Below are 20,556 nucleotides of genomic sequence, written 5' to 3'. Positions count from 1 at the left end.
ACAATATCGCATAGGCAACGATTTTCTGAATAGGACTCTAGTAGCCCAGGAAATAAGAATAAGCACAGGAATTGACAAATGGAGTTGCATAAAATTAAAAAGCTTTGCATATCCAAGGAAACAAATACCAAAGTGATGAGGCAGCCTGAAGAATGGAAGAAAATCTTTGTCAGGCCAACTATTCATCTAACAGGGGATTAAAAAACAACACCAAAAGAACAAATAATCAAATCAATAAATGGTCAATGATCTTAAAGGCAGTTCTTAAAGGTGCAAAATTGCTAGCACATAAATGAAAATATACTCAACATCTCTAGCCATCAAGGAATGCAAGTAAAACTACACTTCAAATCCTTCCCACTCCAGGTAGAATGGCTGTCACCAAGAAAATAACAACAAATGATGGTGAGGACTTGGAGGGAAAAAGGAACCCTAATACCCTGATGGTAGGAATGTAAATTAGTGCAACACTATATAAACCAGTGTGGAAATTCCTCAAAAAACTAAAAATAGAGCTAGTGTATGATCCTGGCTACCACTTGTGGGTGTGTACCTGAAGGAATCAAAGTCAGCTTGCAATAGAGACACCTGCACAGACACACTTATTGTCATACTACCCATGATAGCCAAGTTATAGAATCAGCCTCGATGTACACCGATAGACAAATGGATAAAGAAAATGTGGCACATATACACAGGGAAGTTGGACTCAGCTATAAATAAGAACAAAATCACGTCATCTCCAAGAAAATAGATGAAAATGGATATTGTCATGTTACAGATTAAGACAAGTATCACATGTTTTCTCTAATCTGAGGAATCTAGTGTTTTTACAAGGAGTAAAAAGGTGATTAACTGGTGAGAAAAAGGGGAACAGCAGGTGGGGGGACAGGCAGGATAGGCAATGGGGGTGAACATTATTATCAAAGTACATCATGTATGGAAATTTCCATGAAGCCCATTGTTCTGTACAATTAACACACACTAGCAAAAAAAATAAATAAATAAAAAGAAACTTTAAAACGACTAGTTGTGGTAAAAGAGTAAGTTTTACATTTAAGACTTTCATTGTGGACTGACTGAGCTAGCTGGGAACTCCATGATTTAAATTTAGATGACTATTTAAATTTGGAAGACTGTTCTTTTATCCAGCTGATAATTGTGTCTCTCTTGTGATATGTCATCATGTCCAGTACTCCATGAAGGTTCATTTCTGTCTTTGTATGTTATAAATCCAGTCTTAAGTGTTTATCTTTCAGAAAGCATTGTTTGAACAGTCTTGAGCTATTCACATTCTACAGGAGGAAACAATTAGCTTGAATTTGTGTTTATGAGTCTGTTAATTCTTGTACTTTATTTCTATGTATTCAACTCTAAAAATACATTTATATTTAAACATACATACACTCATAGCTGGTGTATATAAATGGAAATTTAATTTATCACTGTTGTAGAGACTAGAACCCTGATGGCTATACAGTGGTTTGAACTCAGGCCTCACACCTGCGAGGCAGTCACTCGACTACTTGAACCACATCCTCAGTCCTTTTTATTCTGTAGTGATTTTTCAGATAGGGTCTCACATTTTTGCCTGGGGTCAGCCTGAAACCATGATCCTCCTACCTATGCCTCCTACATAGCTGGAATTACAAGTATATACCACCATACTCAGCTTACTTGTGATGGGGGTCTCACTAGCTTTTTGCTTGGACTGGCCTTGAACCTCTATACTCTATATCTTCACCCCCTGAATGGCTGGAATTGTACATGTCAACCACCATGCCCTGCAGCAGATGATTCAGTTTCTTGGTGAGTGCTATTTTCCTCTCTTGGGGATAGCTTGCTTTTTGCTATCACCTCCCATTTCATAAAGAGACAGAGAGGCTGATGAGGTCAGAGAGAGAGCGAGACACTGAAAAACAGAGATAGACAGAGATACAGAGAGACATAGAGAGTTCCTGTTGTTCTTCTTTAAAGGACACTTAATCTATTGGACCACAACACTGTCATTATTATTTCACTTAACATTGTGTAATTAATTAGTGGCCCTATCAACAAATACAGTCACACTGAGTGTTATGGATTCACCACATAAATTCTGGAGTTAGGCATAATTATTCAGTCCATAAAATGAGTTAAATATAATGTTTTGTGTCTGTGGTTTTTTTTTGCTGGATTCTAGGTTTTTCTTCCATGATCCCTTTTATTTAATACACTTATGATGTGTTCAGTATACACATGATTAAGCTACAATACTTCTATAAAACCACAATTTGTTTTTGAACTTACTTTTCCATTTTTTTCTACTGTCATGAAAAATGTTATCTCTGGTTTGAAAAGTGCAAATCATCTTCAGAACACAAATCTGACACTGGAGTTTTACAGTCTATGGCAATGCAAATTTTCAACTGTCAATCAAAATATCACATTGTTTTGTATCACAAGCAACTAAGACTTCCAGTTACACACGCTATTCCCAGCACAGAGCATCCTTGAACATATTTTTCCCAGTCTTCTGGTATAAAATGGATGCTTATTGAGGATTTAATTTGTTTTTCTGTAATTATTTTTTAGGTTGGTCATCTTTTCTTGTGTTTATCAGCACATTTGAGTTTCCTTTTTTGAAATGCATGTTAATCTAATTAGTCTAATTTTATTTTGTGGTACCTGCATATTTGAGTATATAGCTATTGAAAAAGAGCTATTACACTAGAGTGAGATTGTGGATGAGACTCAGAAAGATGGGAGAAATATGGCATAGAAAAAAGATAAGAAGGACAATGAAAATCTTCTAGAATATGATATATGATACCTGTGATGTAGTACTGTCATTGTTTATCTTGTAGAAATCCTTCCCTAATAGTGTGTAAGCATATGAGAAGTCATGTGGTCATTAACTTTTTATCGTCCGAAATGTAGAGAAAGTAGGGGTTGCCAAGAGGGATTTCCAATGACATTCTGATTTGAGAAAGAAGTTTTAGCACTCTAGACTTATAGGAAAACAGGCAGGTCAATTGGAGCATTATCACCAAGGGCACAGATGATCACCTATGTTCTACAAAATCAGAAACTATTCCTGTCTAAATATTTTCAGAATTTCTTCACTTAAATAGCAGTTCCAAGTACTGATTTATTTTTAACATGAACAACAAACAAAGTCACAAGTATTCACACATCTTCACCTTAAGTAATGAGCACAAGATATTGATTTTCTAGCAAACATTCGAGAAATGGAGATGGAAAAGTATGGGAAGGTATGGGATCAATTTTGCAAGGAATTCAGAGAAAAGCATATGTTGAATGGGCATTTTATGACTTTGCGAGAAGCTTGCAGCAATGGAATGCTAAATCCATTGCTTCTGGGCCAAAGTCTGGCATTATAGAAATTATCTTCCTCTCACCATGGTGAAATAGTGATGAGGAGTTATAATTTTCCTCAATCTTTTGGTCAGAGAGTAAAGGTATTAGAGTGGTTTTGGTCATCTTGAAATAGCGTGAGTTCAGAATCAAGACATTTTGAATGACACATGCAGTCTCCAACATGGTTTGTTATGGATTCTGAATCATGTTTTCCCTGGTAGAAATCAAGAAGGTAAAATTTTTTGAATCACTAAGCTCCTGGTGTCTGCTGTTTGGTTATTACTATTATTTTTCCATGGGTGAACTCTTTAATGTCTGTTTCAAAAAGTAGTTATTTTCCTAGGGAGCCAAAAACAATGAAGCAATTGTATCCTGTTTTCTCTAATTTGGGGTTGGGATGGGAATATTGCTCCCTGGGTGTTCTTTTTGGTTTGTAAAATTAGAACTCACACCAATTTCTCAGGTGACCAAACCTGTATCCACATACCTATTTTGTTTGTTTGTGAATCTTCTGCTGTCTCAATTTAATATTGATATCCTAAGAGACTCAATCTGTTTCACTGAATTCCATGCTTTCTAGAGTAATGGAAGATCTTCCAGGGGATTTTATCTAAAGATATTCATACTCATTATATATGGGGCCATGTGGAAGAGATGTAAAACTTACATTCAGTATTATGATAATATGTGGGGGTTTTGTGTGTGTATATGTGGGTACAATACGTTACTTATCCCTAGAATCTATATGCCTCCATAGTATGACAGACGTCTTTGTGGAGAATAATTTTTCTTGAATTGTTTATCCAAATTTTAAGGTGATAGAGCAAATGCAAATTTACATGTAGAAAAACATATTTCAAAGCAACTGTATATCTACCTTTGAGAAGCTAGTGAAAAATATAAGCATGTTGGGTTTTCTTTCAAATATATCTCAAATGTCTATCATTTTAATATCTCTACTGCCATAACGAGGTGTAGTTTTTTATATCTAAACTACTGTAACCACCACCTGTTCAAATTCCCACTGACACCCTTTCCTTGCTGTAATCTGTTCTGTATAACAATAGACAATGAGCTAGTTCAATTTTTAGACACTTGTTAAAATTTTTGTTGAATGTACTATTGCTTTGAGAATGGAATTATAGCGGCAATGGCCTTACAGCATTCTGAGGATTTGAAAAAAAAGGATGAAATGGCTTGAGTGGTAGGAATATACAATTAAGGGAACTTGAAAAAAGAAATAGACATTTTATTCATTTCCATAAGAATTCCTTTACAAAGGGCAATGGAAGACTGAAAATGTTGAGTGGGAATCCCTTTATTACAGGAAGAGCTGATAAATGTATTCCAGAGGAATGTACCTAGATGTCTGTATTATTGAGGTAGAATCATGTCATTCATGACTTTGCCTAGACCTCCTAGACACAATATTTCCACCAAGTCTCTAGATCCTGATACCTTGGAACTCCAAGATATCTTGTGTTCTTTTATCTTGATCCAACCAGGGGAAAACATACAAAGTGTGTTTTTAAGGTATGAAGAAGGTTAAGATCATTTACTACTTGTTGATTAACTGGTTTCTGACCTTCTCTTGAACCTAATTACCTATTCTCAGACTTCTATCATGGACTCCTCAAGTTTGATCATAGTCTAATCTGATGATTATTCTGATGTTTCATGATTTCCCCAAAGATGCTGAGTTGGCTTCTGAGGGAATAAAAATGTCCTTTGTCCAGACTACTACTAGCCCATTAGTGGCAAAAAGCTTGGAATATTAAGGTTAAAATGCAAAAACTGACTATAGCAAACCACATTATATTATGTAACAGTTATAATGACTTGTCTTTTTTTCACATTGCCATCACTTTTTTCAACTCTAGCAAAAGAAAAGGAGCATGAAGAAGGATAATCAGAGCAGTGTGTCTGAATTCATCCTCCTGCGGCTCCCCATCCTGCCAGAGGACCAAGACATGTTTTATGCCCTGTTCCTGGCCATGTACCTGTCCACAGTACTGGGGAACCTGCTCATCATCCTGCTCATCAGGCTGGACTCTCACCTCCACACCCCCATGTACTTCTTCCTCAGCCACTTGGCCTTCACTGATATCTCTTTCTCATCAGTCACAGCTCCAAAGATGCTGATGAATATGCTGACACAGAGTCAATCCATCTCCTATGCTGGGTGCATTTCCCAGGTATATTTTTTCATATTGTTTGGGAATCTTGACAGTTTCCTTCTCACCTCAAAGGCCTATGACAGATTTGTGGCCATCTGTCACCCCCTCCACTATACCACCATCATAAATCAGAGTATGTTTCCTGCTAGTAATTGGGTCCTGCATCTTTTCTTTTGCCATTGCCCTCACACACACCCTCCTCCTAGCTTGTCTCATGTTCTGTGGAGGCAACACTCTGCATCACTTCTTCTGTGATCTCTCTGCCTTACTTAAGCTGTCCAGCTCAGACACCACAATCAATGATCTGGTTATCCTCACTGTAGGAGTAGTGATCATCACTGTGCCATTCATATGCATTCTGATCTCTTATGGCCACATTGGGGCCACCATCCTGAGAACCCCCTCCATCAAGGGAATCTACAAAGCCCTGTTTACATGTGGTTCTCACCTCTCTGTGGTTTCTCTATACTATGGAGCGATTATTGGGCTCTACCTTTTCCCCTCATCCAGTAACACTAATAACAAGGATGTCACTGTGGCTGTGTTGTACATTCTGGTCACACCCATGCTAAATCCCTTTATCTACAGCCTGAGGAATCAGGATATGAAAGGAGCTCTGAGAAATGTACTCAGTAGAGGAAAATTTTCAGTGTGATGGACGTTGCATTTCCTTTATACTAGAGATGACACCTTCTCAATTCTCTGTTTTCCCAATCTTGATATGGCACCTCTCCTTCAGCTTGTGTTTCACATTGATTGTAATCTTGTCTTTGTTTAATGCCTGGTTGAGTTTAAGAGTCATTTGGCATGTTTTTACAAATATACCTGCACATTTCCCCTTTTATGCATACTAGTTTTGCCCTATAAATGTTTTAAAGTTTTATATAGTCATAGATTTTAATCATTTTTTATTGAATAGTTTACGGTCCTTTGTGGCAAAGTTTATTTTCCATTCTCAATGTAATAATAATGCTTCTTCTGATAAGTTTATGTATTATTTTTTATATTTATTTTATAAGACAATATATGTCAACTTTTTGATATCCTCATTGGTAATATAGCTTTACTTTTACTTTAAATGTCTTGTTTATTTACTTATATTTTTAATTTAACTGACATAAAATAGTATATATTTATGGGTTACCATGCCACGTTCCAATATGTGCATACATTCTGTAATGTTCAAGTCAAGGAAATTATTTCTATTTACTCAAACATTAGTTTTTTATGATGAAAATATTCAGAATTATTTCTTTTGTTGTTTCTGAAATACATAGTATTTTACCATCATCTATAGACACAGTGCTATGAAATAGAACACCTGAACTTCCTATTATTTGGTTAACTTCATATCCACTGACCAACATTTCTGTATCCTTTCTTCTCCCACATTCTACCCAGCTGCTTATAATTTCTTAGGCTAATAATGTCTAAAATATTTCACCATGTCCTTTGAGTGACAGTAACTAGGCAAACAACTTTTTAGCTCTCAAGCCAAGTGGGTCTGGTTACAAATTTAAATGAGACATTTTTATATAAAAGATATGTACAGTGGTCCAGGGAGAATAGATCCAGGTACCAAATATGAAAGAAAACTTGATTGAAGCCTTCTGTGTCCTAGGAAGGTCAAGTGGGAGATGAGGTACAGTATTGAAAATAGAGATTTTAAAATGACCTTCCTGGTGATGTTGAAATTATGTGTGTTCAGATAATTATGATATTGGCATTCAGTTTCCAAGGCTGTGTGCTGGAGAATGGTTTGTCAGGAGATCAGGAAGTCTAGGTAGTCTGTGACAAGTCTAAGGAGAAGTTCAGCTTAGTTTAATACAACTGTATTTTATTTTAAAAATGGAAAAAGATACTTCACAGCCCACCTGCACAAATGTGCTATCTTGTTTCCCTCTGAAATGGCAAAATTTTGTTCTTGAGAGACTTCCTTTCCTCAAGGTAAGGTGGTTAACTTCATTACTATAAGCTGATTACTGTGATAAATATTTCTATATACTTAACTTAGTGCTAGGAATGGGTATAAAGAGGAAATTCAAGTAAGAAAGGATTAATACCTATCTCTAGTCTTCTAAGCTAGCAATATTTTTGTGGAAATGGTTCTCAAACTACTGTGTATGTGAGGTCAAATGCAGATGCTTATAAGCCATTGGGATATTTTTAAAACCACAGCTACCTTTTCTCCATTTCACTTTACCCTTCATGGAACTATTGAAATATCATGAAACAAAATAATACTTTGATAATAATAGTTCAAATATACATCTGTATACACAATGTATTTTGCATAAGTATGTGCATATGCTCATATATGTGACATATGAATGCATTTTAAATAAAGCATTTAAGACCAACCATTAAAAGAAATATTCACTTTACAATCTCTAGGATTAAGTAATAGAAAATTAACATTATCGAGGCTTCTTTTGTCCCTCCTCTGCTTCTTTCCCCTGAAAGGTAACATTTTCTTGACTATTTTTAGTAATCACTAGTTTGTCATTTGAAATTTATATGTATGCATTTTAACTTCAAATTTTCCTGCTCTAGACTGCGTATGAATAAACGAGTATATTAATTCTGGTATAGTTTTGCTTTCATTGTTCACTGCTGTTCCTGTGAAATTTCTCTATATAATATCCTGTTCCACTATGAACTCCAATACAATTATCTGCTCTTTTTTCTGTGGTCATTTTTTTTAAATGTTGGCTTTGTGAATAATGTTGCCACAAACGTTCTTACGCATGCATCCAGTGTCTGTGTGCCACAGATTCTATAAACTGTCTACCCAGAAGAGTAATTGGATGGCAAGACATGTACAGATCGAATTTAACTATCACTGTTTAGCTGTCCAATCCAGTAATCGGACTAGGAGACCAGTGTGAAAAGGCTACATTCTATGTCATTCCAATTCCTTGGCATCCTGGAAATTATAAAGCTCTATAGAGATAATAAAATGGTCAGGGATTGCTAAGAGTTTGGTGTGGAGAGAAAAGAGGGATTATTAGATGGAATAAAAGGAACTTTTAGGGGATAAGTAATTGTGTGTGATACTGTATCTGTGCATACATTATACTATACATTTGTGGAAACCAAAGAGAAACAAAGAGAGGCAAAATGTTTAAACAAAGAAACCACAACTGTATAACACAAAACATGAACCCTAATGTCAACTATGGACTTTACTCTAGTCTGTCACGTACTATCATGCACTTATTTTTTCCTCTAAATTCTACACATTTGAAAAAATAAGTGACAATTGTGCTTCTGAGTTTGGCTTATTTTGCTTGACATGATGATCTCCAGTTGCATCCATTTCCCTACAAACAACATAATTTCATTCTTGTTTGTTGCTGAATAATACTCTATATACCACATTTTCTTTATCAATTCATCCACTAATGGTAACTTAGGCTGATTCCATAACTTGGTTAATGGGACTAGTTCAGGAATAAACATGTGTTTGCAGGTATATCTAAAGTAAGTTAGCTTTGATTCTATGACCATGTGCACAGAAGTGGTAAACATAGATCATGTGGTAGCTCTATTTTTAATCTTTTGAGGATCTCCATGCATCCCACCAACAATGTATAAGGATTCTTTTCCACCTGCATCCTCACCAATGTTTTCTTGATGATAGCCATTCTGACAGGATTGAGATAGAATCTTAATGTAGCTTTGTTTTGCATTTCTCTGATGCCTAAAGAGATTTCATTTTGAATATGTTTGTTCAGTTTATTTACCAATTTATTGATTGAATTACTTATCCTTTTGGGGTATAATTTTTGGAGATATGTTATGCGTATTAATCCCCTGTTAGATGAATAGCTAGCAAAGATTCTCTCCCATTCAGTAAGAACTCTGCTACCTGTTAGTTGTTTTCATTGTTAGGCAGAAACAATGAAATTTGATGTCATCCCTCTGGTCAAGTCTTGCTATTATTCTTGTGCTTTTGGAGTTCAATCTAGGAAGTCATTATTTTGAAGTGCTTCCCCTATATTTTCCTCTAGTTGTCTCAAAATTCCACATCATACATTGAAGCATTTGATTTAAGTTTGAGAAGATTTTTGTATGGAGTGTGATATAGAGATGTAGTTTTGATCTTCTACATGTGGATATACAGTTTTCCTAACACCACTTGTCAAAGATGCTCTCTATCTTCCAAAGTGTGAAACTGATGGCTACAGCAGCCTATTTCTGGGTCTTCTATTCCATAAGCCTACATGCATGTTTTTGTGCCAATACCATTTGGCTTTTGCTACTATGGCTCTGTAATAGAGTTTGAAGGTATGTATTATGATACCCGCCAACATTGCTCTTTTTGCTCAGTATTTTTTCTTTTTCTTTATTATAATTTTTAAATTAGGATATATTTCTTAAATGGGGGGATTCACAGTGAGAATTCCTATTAACCTTATATTGTACATTGGTTAGATCACCCCCATGGTCTCTCTCCCTCAACCCCCTCCTTGCCCCACTTTAAGCAATCGCAAGAGGTTTCTTTGTTCTATTTCATGTAAGTATATGAAGCTCATCAACCATATACCCTAACCTTAATCTTCCTTCACCCTTCTCCTCCTACAAGTATCTCTCACACACACTGTACCTATTTTACAGCCCTGTCTTTCATTATTAATATTTAAGTTGATGTTCAAAGAGTTTTCTCAACATATTCCTACTGTGGGTGTACTTTACTTTGGCCCACTCAGCCCCTTCCATTTCTCTCCCTTATCCCTTTACCTCCATCCATCGTTTTCAACAGTTTTCAATACACATACTTATAGCCTCTACCTTCACAGATGTTACATTTTACAATATTATTGATGTGCTATCATTCTTTTTTCCTTTCCCTCTTTCCCCAAATTCCATAGAGCAGTTCCACTATTGCAAATATGTTCTACAGCTGAGTTTGTATATGCTCATGCTTGTTTTTCTGTATATGTTTATCTTTTGGATCTATCTTCTGTGTAAGAGAGAAAACCTGCTGCCTTTGTCTTTCTGAGCCTGGCTTACTTCACTTAACATAATGTCCTCCAATTACATCCATTTACCTTCAAACCACATGTCATTATTCCTTATGACCAAGTAAAACTCCATTGTATATATACACCACATTTTTTTGATCCATTCTTCAGTTGTAGGGCATCTTGGTTGTTTCCATAGCTTAGCTACAGTGAATAGTGTTGCGATGAACATCAGCATACAGGTGTCTCTATTGTGCCCTGACTTAACATTCCTTTGGGTAGATGCCCAGAAGCAGTATCACTGGATCACACGGCTGTTCTCTTGTTAGCTTTTTGAGGAATCTCCATGCTGCTTCCGTAGTGGTTGTACAAATTTTCATTCCCACCAGCAGTGTGTAAAGGGTTTGTTTCACCAAATCCTCGCCAGTATTTGTTGTTATTATTGCCCTTCAATTATGGCCATTCTATCTGGGATGAGATGAAATCTAAGAGTAGTTTTGATTTACATCTTTTTTATAACAAGGGAAGTTGAATACTTCCTCATGTATTTACTGGCCATTTGTACCTCTTCCTTTGAGAATTTCCTGTTTAATTCATGTGTCCATTTCTTCATTGGAAAGTTGATTCTTTGGAAGTTGAGTTTTTTTGAGCTCCTTGAAGTTTCTCAATATTAGTTCCTTATCAGATGAATAGCTGGTAAAGATTTTTTTCCCATTCTGTGGAGTGTTTCTTGAGTCTGGTAACTGGTTTTGTGGGGGTTTTTTGGTATGCAGAAGTTCCTTAGTTGATCGTCCATTTGTTCATTCTTTCTTTTAGCTGCTGCACCTTTGGAGTTCTACTTAAGAAGTTGTTTTCTATACCTATATGTTCCAGTGTATTTCCTACTACTTCCTTGGGTTGTTTCAAAGATTCAGGCTTTTTATTAAGGTCCTTGGTTCACTTTGAGTTGATTTTGATACAAGGTGAAAACAGGGATCTAGATGTCTTCTACGTGTGAATATACAGTTTTCTCAGCAACATTTGCTGAAGAGGCTACCTTTTCTCCATAGTGTGTCATGAGCCAATTTGTTGAATATTGTTGGCTGTAGATGCATGAGTTTATGTCTGCATCTTTTCTTCTTGATCCATTGGTCTTCCTGTCTGTTTTTTGCCAATACCTTGCTATATTTATTATTATGACTCTGTAGCATAGTTTGAAGTCAGGTATTGTGATACTTCCAGTATTGTACTTTTTGCTCAGAATTGCTTTGTCTATTTGAGGTCTTTCATGTTTCCATATATATTTCAGGGTTGATTTTTCTATTTCTGTGAAGAATGTCATTAGAATTGTGCTAGGGATTGTGTTGAACATGTAGATTGCCTTTGGTAGTATGGTCATTTTCACAATGTTAATTCTACCAATCCAAGAGCATAGGAGAGCTTTCCATCTTCTGATGTTTCTTTTGATTTCTCTCTTCAGTGGTTTATAGTTTTCATTGCTAAGGTCTTTTGTGTCTTCATTAAATTTATTCCAAGGTACTTTATTATTTTGAGGCTATTGTAAATGTAAATTTCTTTCTAAAATTCTTTCTTGGTCTTTTCATTGTTCGTATATAGGAAAGCTACTGATTTCTGTATGTTAATTTTGTATCCTGCTATTTTGTCAAAGGAGTTTATGATTTCTAATACTTTTTTTGGTAGAATTTTTAGGGTCTTTTAGCTATAGGGTTATGTCATCTGCAAGTAGGGATAGTTTGACTTCTTCCTTCCCTATTTGAATCCCTTTTATTTCTTTCTTTGTCTTTTCGCTCTGGTTAGGAATTCTGAACTCTATCAAATAGGAGTGGGGGAAATCAGGCATCCCTGTCTCATTCCTAACTTTAGCAAGAATGGTTTCAGTTGTTTTCCATTTAGTATAATGTTGGCTGCAGGTTTGTTGTACATAGCCTTTATTATGTTGAGGAACATTCCTTCTATTCCTAGTTTCTTCAGAGCTTTTTTTTTTATCATGAAAAGGTGTTGAATTTTGTCTGATGGCCTTTTCTGCATGTATGGAGAGGATAATGTGGGTTTTTTTCCTTGCTTCTGTTTATATGCTGTATTACATTTATGGATTTACATATGTGAACCATCCTTGCATCCCTGGGATGAAAGTGACTTGGTAGGATTTATGATTTTTTGATGTGTTGTTGATTTCTGTTTGCTAGTATTTTGTTGAGGATCTTCGCATATATTTTCATTAAAGATTTTGGTCTATAGTTCTATTTTTTGGTTGCATTTTTATTGGGTTTTGGAATGAGTATAATGCTGGCTTCATAGAGTGAATTTGATAGTGTTCCTTCCTTTGCGATTTCCTGTAAAAGTTTGAGGAGTATTAGTACTAGTTCTTATTTAAAGGTTTGGTAAAATTCAGCCATTAATTCATCAAGTCCTGGGCTCTTCTTTGTCAGGAGGCTCTTTATTACTACTTCAATTTCATTGCATATTATAGGTCTATTTAGGTGGTTAATATCTTCTTGGTTCAATTTTGGTTGGTTATATGCATCTAGTAATTCATCTGTTTCATCTAGATTTTCCAGTTTACTTCAATGTAAGTGTTGAAAGTGTTCTCTAATGATTCTCTGGATTTCATTAGTATTTGTTTTTATGTACTCTTTTTTATCTTTGATTTTTATTAATTTGGCTCTTTTCCATCCTTTGTTTTGTCATGTTGGCTAAGGATTTGTGAATCTTATTAATCTTTTCAAAGAAACACCTCTTTGTTTCATTGATTCTTTGTATAGGTTTTTTTTCTCAATCTCATTGATCTCAGCCCTGATCTTTATTATTTCTCTCTGTCTGTTAGTTTTGGATTTGGTTCATTTGTTTTTTGTTTTTGTGGAGGCTTAAGGTGCATGATTAGGTACTTTATTTGAGAAGTCTTTATTTTTTTTTAATGTAGACACTTATAGCTATAAACTTTCTCCTTAATACAGCCTTTTCTGTGACCCACAGATTCTGGTAGGTTGTATTTTCATTTTCATTAGATTCTAGGAACTTTTTGATTTAGTCCCTTATTTCTTCAGTCACTCACCAGTCATTTAGCAGTGTGTTCTTTAGTCTCCATCTGTTCAGGTATTTTCTAGGGTTTCTTTTGTTGTTGAGGTCTAGTTTTATTCCATTGTTATCTGATATGATGCAAGGAGTTATTTCAATTTTCTTGAATTTGTTGAGATTTGCTTTGTGTCCTAAAACATGATCTGTTTTGGAGAAAGTTCCATGAGCTGCAGAAAAAAATATGTATTGCCTAGTTGCTGGGCAAAGTACTCTGTAAATATCAACCATGTCTATTTGGGCTAATGTGTGGAGTAGCTCTAAAGTTCTTTTTATTGTACTTTTGTCTGGATGACCTATCTATTTCTGACAGTGGGGTGTTTAGGTCTCCCACTATCCCTGTATTAGTATCTATCAGTGCTCTTAGGGCCATTAGAGTTTGTTTTTTTTTTAATGTAGATGGACACCCCTGGGTTTGGTGCATACATGTTAAGGATTGGTATTTCCTTTTGATGAATTGTTCCTTTACTTAATATAAAGTCACTTCATTGTCTCTTCTGATTGATTTTAGTCTGAAGTCTACTTACTTTGTCAGATATAAGTATAGCTACTCCTGCCTGTTTATGGGGTCCATTTACCTGGAAAACCTTTTTCTACCCTTTGACTCTAAGCCAGTGTTTATTTTTTTCAGTGAAATGAGTCTTTTATAAGCAACATATGGTTGTGACTTATTTTTTAACCCAATTTGCTCTTCTATTCTATATCTGTTGATTGGGGCATTGAGGTCATTTAAATTCAGTGTTAATATTGAGAGGTGCCTGTTGCCAGTCATCCTTGTCACCCTCTTGTTTACTTTTACATATGCCTTGTTTACTGGTCTGCTTGCTAAAAAGTGTTTATTCTTTCTTGAGTTTTCCTGTCTCACTCTTCTTCTATATGTAAAAGTTCTTTCTGTAGTGCTGGCTTGGTGGTCGCATATTTCTTTAATTTTTCCTTACTGTGAAAGGTTTTAATTTCTCCTTCAATTAGGAAGGATAGTTTTGCTGGGTAGACTAGTCTAGGTTGACAGTTGCTTTCTTTCAGGGCGTGAATTGTGTCTTTCCATGACCTTCTTGCATTTAGAGTTTGAGTTGAGAAATCTGCTCTTTTCTAATGGATTTGCCTTTATATGTGACTTGTCTTCTCTCTTTTGCAGGTTTCAGAATTCTTTCTTTGTTCTGTTTGCTTAGTGTCCAGGGATGTGTCTGAGGGTGTTTCTTTTTTGGTCTTGTCATTTTGGTGTTCTGTAAGCTTCCTGCACCTGAGTGACTTTCTCTTTCTCAAGGTTAGGGAAGTTTTCTGCTATTATTCTGTTGAATAGGTTTTCAATGCCTTTAGTTTGTATCTTCTCTCCTTCTTCTACACCCATAATTCATAGGTTTGGTCTTTTGATAGTGTTCCAGATATCTAACATGTTCTATTTGTATTTTCTTAGCATTCTTTCATGATCTTTTACTGTTTGGTCTCATTTTCTACTTTGTCTTCTGTTCCTGATACTCTATTTTCAACTTGTTGCACTCTGACAAGCTTTCGATTGTGATATTTATTTGGCATATTGAGTTGTTTATTTCAGATTGATTATTTTTCAGGGTTTCCATATCTATGGATTTTCTCTTTCATACCCTGGATATCCTGTGTCCCTGTAGTTGGGTTTTTGTGGTTTTTTCCTCCGGGACCTCCAGCAGTGGTCCTCAGAGGGGGATATGCTGGATATGTTACCCCTTGCAGGGTTCGTGGTGTGGTGCTGATTACCTCTTTTTACTCCTCAGCTAGAGGGCTGGATTTCCCACTCTTTGATGGAGGTACAGGGGCTCTCCTGTAGTTGCAGTGGGGAACACTGAATCTCTGTGCACTGTGGGGAACAGGCCTCCTAGCACCAGCAAAGTAGAGGATTGCTACTCAGTGGAGAAGCTGGGATCCAGCTCTTGGACAGGAGAGACATGACTCTTCTGCAGGGATAAAAAGCATGAAGCACTGGGCTTCTGTGTGCCATGGGGGAACAGGGCTTCTGGTGCCACTTGCAGAGTAGTAGGTTATAGCTTTCCTCCCCTCAGTGGGGAGTTGACATGGGAGTGAGGGCTCTCTTGCTGTAAGGGACTGTGGGGAGTGCTAGGCCTCCATGCTCTGTGGGGAGGGAAGCCTCCTGGTGGCAGCAGAATAGGAAAACCTGGAACCTGGGGTTCACTTGGGTGTGTGGTAGCAGGCTTCTGGCACCGTATAGCAAGTTGACAGTACCTGTTGAGCAGCAAAGCCAGGGGCTTGAATCATCTGGTGCTCACAAGGCAGTGGAGGCCCTGGGGTCTATTTGCAAGGGGGCATGGGCTTCCAGGAGCCACACCAGTTGCTGTATGTATGGGGAAATCAAAGCCTTCAGGCAGTGCAAACCCTGAAGCCTGCTTGATGGTACTGGGCTATCTGGAGCCACTGCAACTGCTGCAGGTGTGGGAGGACCAAGCCTTCAGGCAGTGGAAGATCTGCGGCTTGCTTTCCAGGAGTGGGCTCCAGAAGGATAGTGAAGTAGCACTGCAAGCATGGGGGAACCAAGCCTTCCGGTAGCAGGAGCCCTGGGGCCTGATTTCCTGAGTGGACTTCAGGGAGAGCAGTTCTGTGGTGCTGCTTCCAAGGAAACTGAGCCTGCTGGTTTGTGCCTTCTATTACCCGTGGAGCTGTGGGAGCCTTGGGGCACTTGTTTCCCTGGCATTTCAAGGTGAAGGTCATGTAGCAGGGGAGAGTGTGGAGTTCCTGTGTGTGCCAGGAAGCAGCATTTACCTGTAAGCTGAGTAATGGAACATGGAGCTGCATAATGACTTCAGGGCTGTGGGATCGGGAGTGGTGAGCTGAGAGTCATTCTTCCCATTCTTCCTGTGGTTAGTTACTTCTCTACTTGGGGATTCAGAGAGGGCTTTTCTTCTTGCTGATTACGAGACCTCAGGGGTGCCTTTTGGAGTCCTCTGATCTTCCTTTTTCCGGGTAGTCAGTCACTGCCAGGCAATAGTGATGCCAACAACCCATCATCTTGTCCTCCCCCTCTGCCAGTCTGTTTTTTTAATCCTTACACAAGACTAACTATTCATCTCATTGATCCCTGTTGTTTGTTTTCCATTTCATTAATTTCACTTCTGATCTTTGTTACTTCTTTCCTTCTATTAATTTTGTGCTTGATTTCTTCTTGTTTTAAAGACCTTGACATGCATTGTTAGGTTGTTTATTGACATAATTATGCTTTTTAAAAAAAAGTAGGCATTTATATCTATAAGGTTACCTCTTATGATTGCATTTTCTGTATCCAATAGATACTTGTAAGTGGTGTTTTCACTTATCTAGAAAGTTAAAATTTTTTCCAAGACATTCACAAGAGTTTTATTTATTTTTATTGTTTATTCATTTATTCATATGTGTATACATTGTTTGGGCCATCTCTCCCCTCCTGCAGAAAGTTTAAAATTTTCTGTCTGATTTCCTCAATGATTCACTGATTGTTGAAGTGCATACTGTTCGATCTCCATGTGTTTTTATTTTTTTTGTAGTTTCTCTTGCTGTTTATTTCTAGTTTTATTCAATTATGATCTGATAAGATACAAAAAATTTCAGTTTTTGAGGGTATTTTTCAGACCTGCTTTATGACCTAAAATATAATCAATTTTAGAGAAAGCCCATAAGCTGCTGAAAAGAATGTGTATTCCACCATCATTGGAGGAATTTTCTGTAGATCTCTGTTAAGTTCATTTGAACTTTTGTGCAGTTTAACTCTGAACTTTCTTTGTTAATTTTTGTCTGGTTAATCTATCTTTTGATGAGAGTGCTGTGTGGAAATCACAGACTATTTTTTCTTCTTTTATTATTCATATGTGCATACAAGGCTTGGGTCATTTCTCCCCCCTGCCCCCACCCCCTCCCGTACCACCCACTCTGCCCCTTCCCTCTCCCCTCACCCCCTCAATACCCAGAAGAAACTATTTTGCCCTTAGTTCTAGTTTTGTTGTAGAGAGAGTATAAGCCATAATAGGAAGGAACAAGGGTTTTTGCTGGTTGAGATAAGGATAGCTATACGGGGAGTTGACTCACATTAATTTCCTGTGCATGTGGAAATCACAGACTATTATTGTGTCTAGATTCACCTGTCCATTTATGTTCAGATAGTGTTTGTTCAATGTGATGGGGTGCACCAAAGGTGGGTGTGTTACATCTGCTTGATGGATGATCCCTTTGCTAGTATGTAGTTACCTTCTTTGTCTCCTCTGATTTTGGCTTGATGTCTACTCTGTCAGTATGAGTATACCTATACCTGTTTGCTTTACTCTCCTATTTACTTAAATATCATTTTATATTCTTTCACTTTTTTGTAATTATATTTTCTAATATATTTTTACTAAGTATAAGAACAATTGTAATTTCATGTACTCCCATTTGTCAGTCCTTTCTCTTAGTTGCTGAGCCATTTGAATTCTATTGAAGAAGTCATTGCCTATCCCTATTAATTCCGGTATAGTCCCTGCTCTTTCCTGCACTAGATTCAAAGTTTCAGATCTTATATTAAGGTCCTTAATGCACTTTGAGTTCATACTTGTAAGGGGTGAAAGACATAGATCTAGTTTCTAGTGATAAAAAATTTTTTTTTCAAGAACAGTTTTGACTTTTTTGTAAAAAGGTTTTACCAAACAAAGTTGCCGAAAATTCTTAGTTTATCTGGAATTTTGTTGGGTTTCTTTGAAGTCAGTCATACTTTCTGTGAATTCTGTACTTTTGTTTTAAATTAATATATAGCAAAATTCTTTCTAACCCTCTTTTCATGCATAGGGCAACACTTCATGTGCTTTATATGGAGACTATTAATCTCTGCTTCATGTGGATCTGTGGCCACATCTTCTGTATGAAAGGGAATTAGACACCTCATGCCCGACCCTTAGCCCTACTTAATTCCTGACTGTAAACTCCAAGGGACTATCATAGCATCATCTGTGGCTTAAATTCTTGAGCTTTATCTTTGTTTCTTCTGCCAAGATATTTCATGTCTATTTTTAAAGACTGTTTTAGGTGCAGAGATAAGAAAGGACATTGATATGATATGATAAATACAATTAGACCTATGACCCCCATGGCTAACATATAAAATTCACATATGTGCTACAGAAACATGAAGAATTGGTGATTTTTGTGGTGATTTTATTGTGTCTGTGTATATGAATATATTTAATTATTAAATCGGGAAAGAGGAAGTTACCAATGATATTCTTCTGATTTAAAAAGAAAAATTTTCAACTGATGACATTTAGGATCAGACAGATCAATTGCAGCACAGTCATTACAACAAGTATGCAAAAGCCATTCCCAGAGTCTAAATATCTTACTGCATTTCTTCACTCAAACAGCAATTCACAGCAATGATTGATTTTTAACACAAACAAAGCCTATTAACAGCATTTATAAATATTCACGGATCTTCACCTTGAATAATGAGCACATGATATTCTTTTCTGATCAGGCATTGAAGAAATGGAGTTGAAGACAGACGGAATGAGTTTGGGAACAGCTTTGTAGGAGAGTGAATGGAGCACATACGTTGAAAGATTATTTTATGATATTCCATCTACAGAATACCAGTTAAGCAGCTTTTGGGCAAAAGACTGAGATTTATGGTAACTATATTCCATTCCCTTGGGTCCAATTGTGGTGATAAGCTGTCATTTCTCTCATTCTTTTCGTTTCAATGTTCTGGAAATAACATGGGCTTCAGAATCAAGAGATTTTGGTTATCACAATCAACCATCCATTTGATAAATTATTGCCTCTGAATCATGTTTCCTATATGAACCAAGAACATGAAAAGTCTTGTAAATCACCAAGTTCTTAATAGGAACCTGGCAGTTATTATCATTACTCCTCAAGGGTAAACTCTCTTATGCATTCTTCAACAAGCAGTTCTACCCCCAGGGAAACCCAAGGCAATGATGCAGTCATACCGTTTGTCTCTAATTTGGAGCTAGAGATGGAGGTTTGCCCCTGGGTCTTCTCCATGGTTAGCAAAAATCAAAACTCATATTGATTTCTCAGGAACCTTAAACTGTGTTCACATATATATCTTGTTAGTCTCTTAACTCATAAATTTTTGCTTCTCAGACTGGAACTTGGAGTTTTTTAGAGATGCTACCTGCTTCACTATATTCTATGCCTTCTAGACAGAAATGTAAAAGATTCCCCATGCCTTTTATCTGAAGGTAATTGTGCTCACCATCTCAGGGATGATATCAAAACAGGAGTATAATTTGCATGCTGTAGTTTGATTGTATGTCACTGGGTGTGTGTGTGTGTGGTGCATGCCACTTATTCCAGGATTCTATCTGTCTTTACACCATACTATGACAGACAGATCTATGTAAAATAATTTATCTCGAGTATCTATCTAAATTTTGAAAGAGTAGTGTGATAGCAAATTTCCATGTAGAATATCTCAAAGTGGTTCTACATCTAATTTTGAGAGTATAAAGAAGAAAAAACACCTCCTTTTCCTTATCTTTAACACAAATTAAGTCCTGTCATGTTTTTTTCCAAATTTAATACCAAATATCCATAATTTTGTTCATCTTTGCTGCCACAGTCAAGGTAGAAGTGGGTATTATTTGTATCAAAATTACTATAATAATCTCCTATTCAGGTGTTCAAAAATTTTAGTCATTTCTTTACTTAAGCCTTTTCCTGTTTGTATAATAATGCAAATTTTCATTCTATTTCACCAGAAAAGTTCTCACATACTTTGGATTCTCAATAACTCTATAATCTGTAAATTTCCATGGAAAAACATGGTCTCCAAATTTTTTCTGTTTATTAAATGTCTTAGTTCTGTCCTCACCAAACACTTAACTAGACTGCCCATTTTTATAATGTTCATGTGGTGTACTTTCACTTCTAGGAATTTATCATATGTACATATGATAAATATAAATACGACAAAAATACCAGTTTGAGTCACTGGCATAAAATCAAGGATTGATACATGAAAAAGT

General features: G+C 36.4%; 1 pseudogene; it reads left to right on the top strand.

Moving 5' to 3' along the window:
* Positions 1-5,255: 5,255 nt before the first annotated feature.
* LOC109675732 (olfactory receptor 1J21-like) lies at positions 5,256-6,192 on the top strand (annotated as a pseudogene).
* Positions 6,193-20,556: the final 14,364 nt, after the last annotated feature.

Source organism: Castor canadensis, chromosome 13 (genome assembly GCF_047511655.1).
Source record: "Castor canadensis chromosome 13, mCasCan1.hap1v2, whole genome shotgun sequence".
Classification (NCBI taxonomy): domain Eukaryota; kingdom Metazoa; phylum Chordata; class Mammalia; order Rodentia; family Castoridae; genus Castor; species Castor canadensis.
The sequence above is the reverse complement of the archived record's forward strand: the minus strand, read 5'-3'. Positions and strand labels throughout refer to the sequence as shown.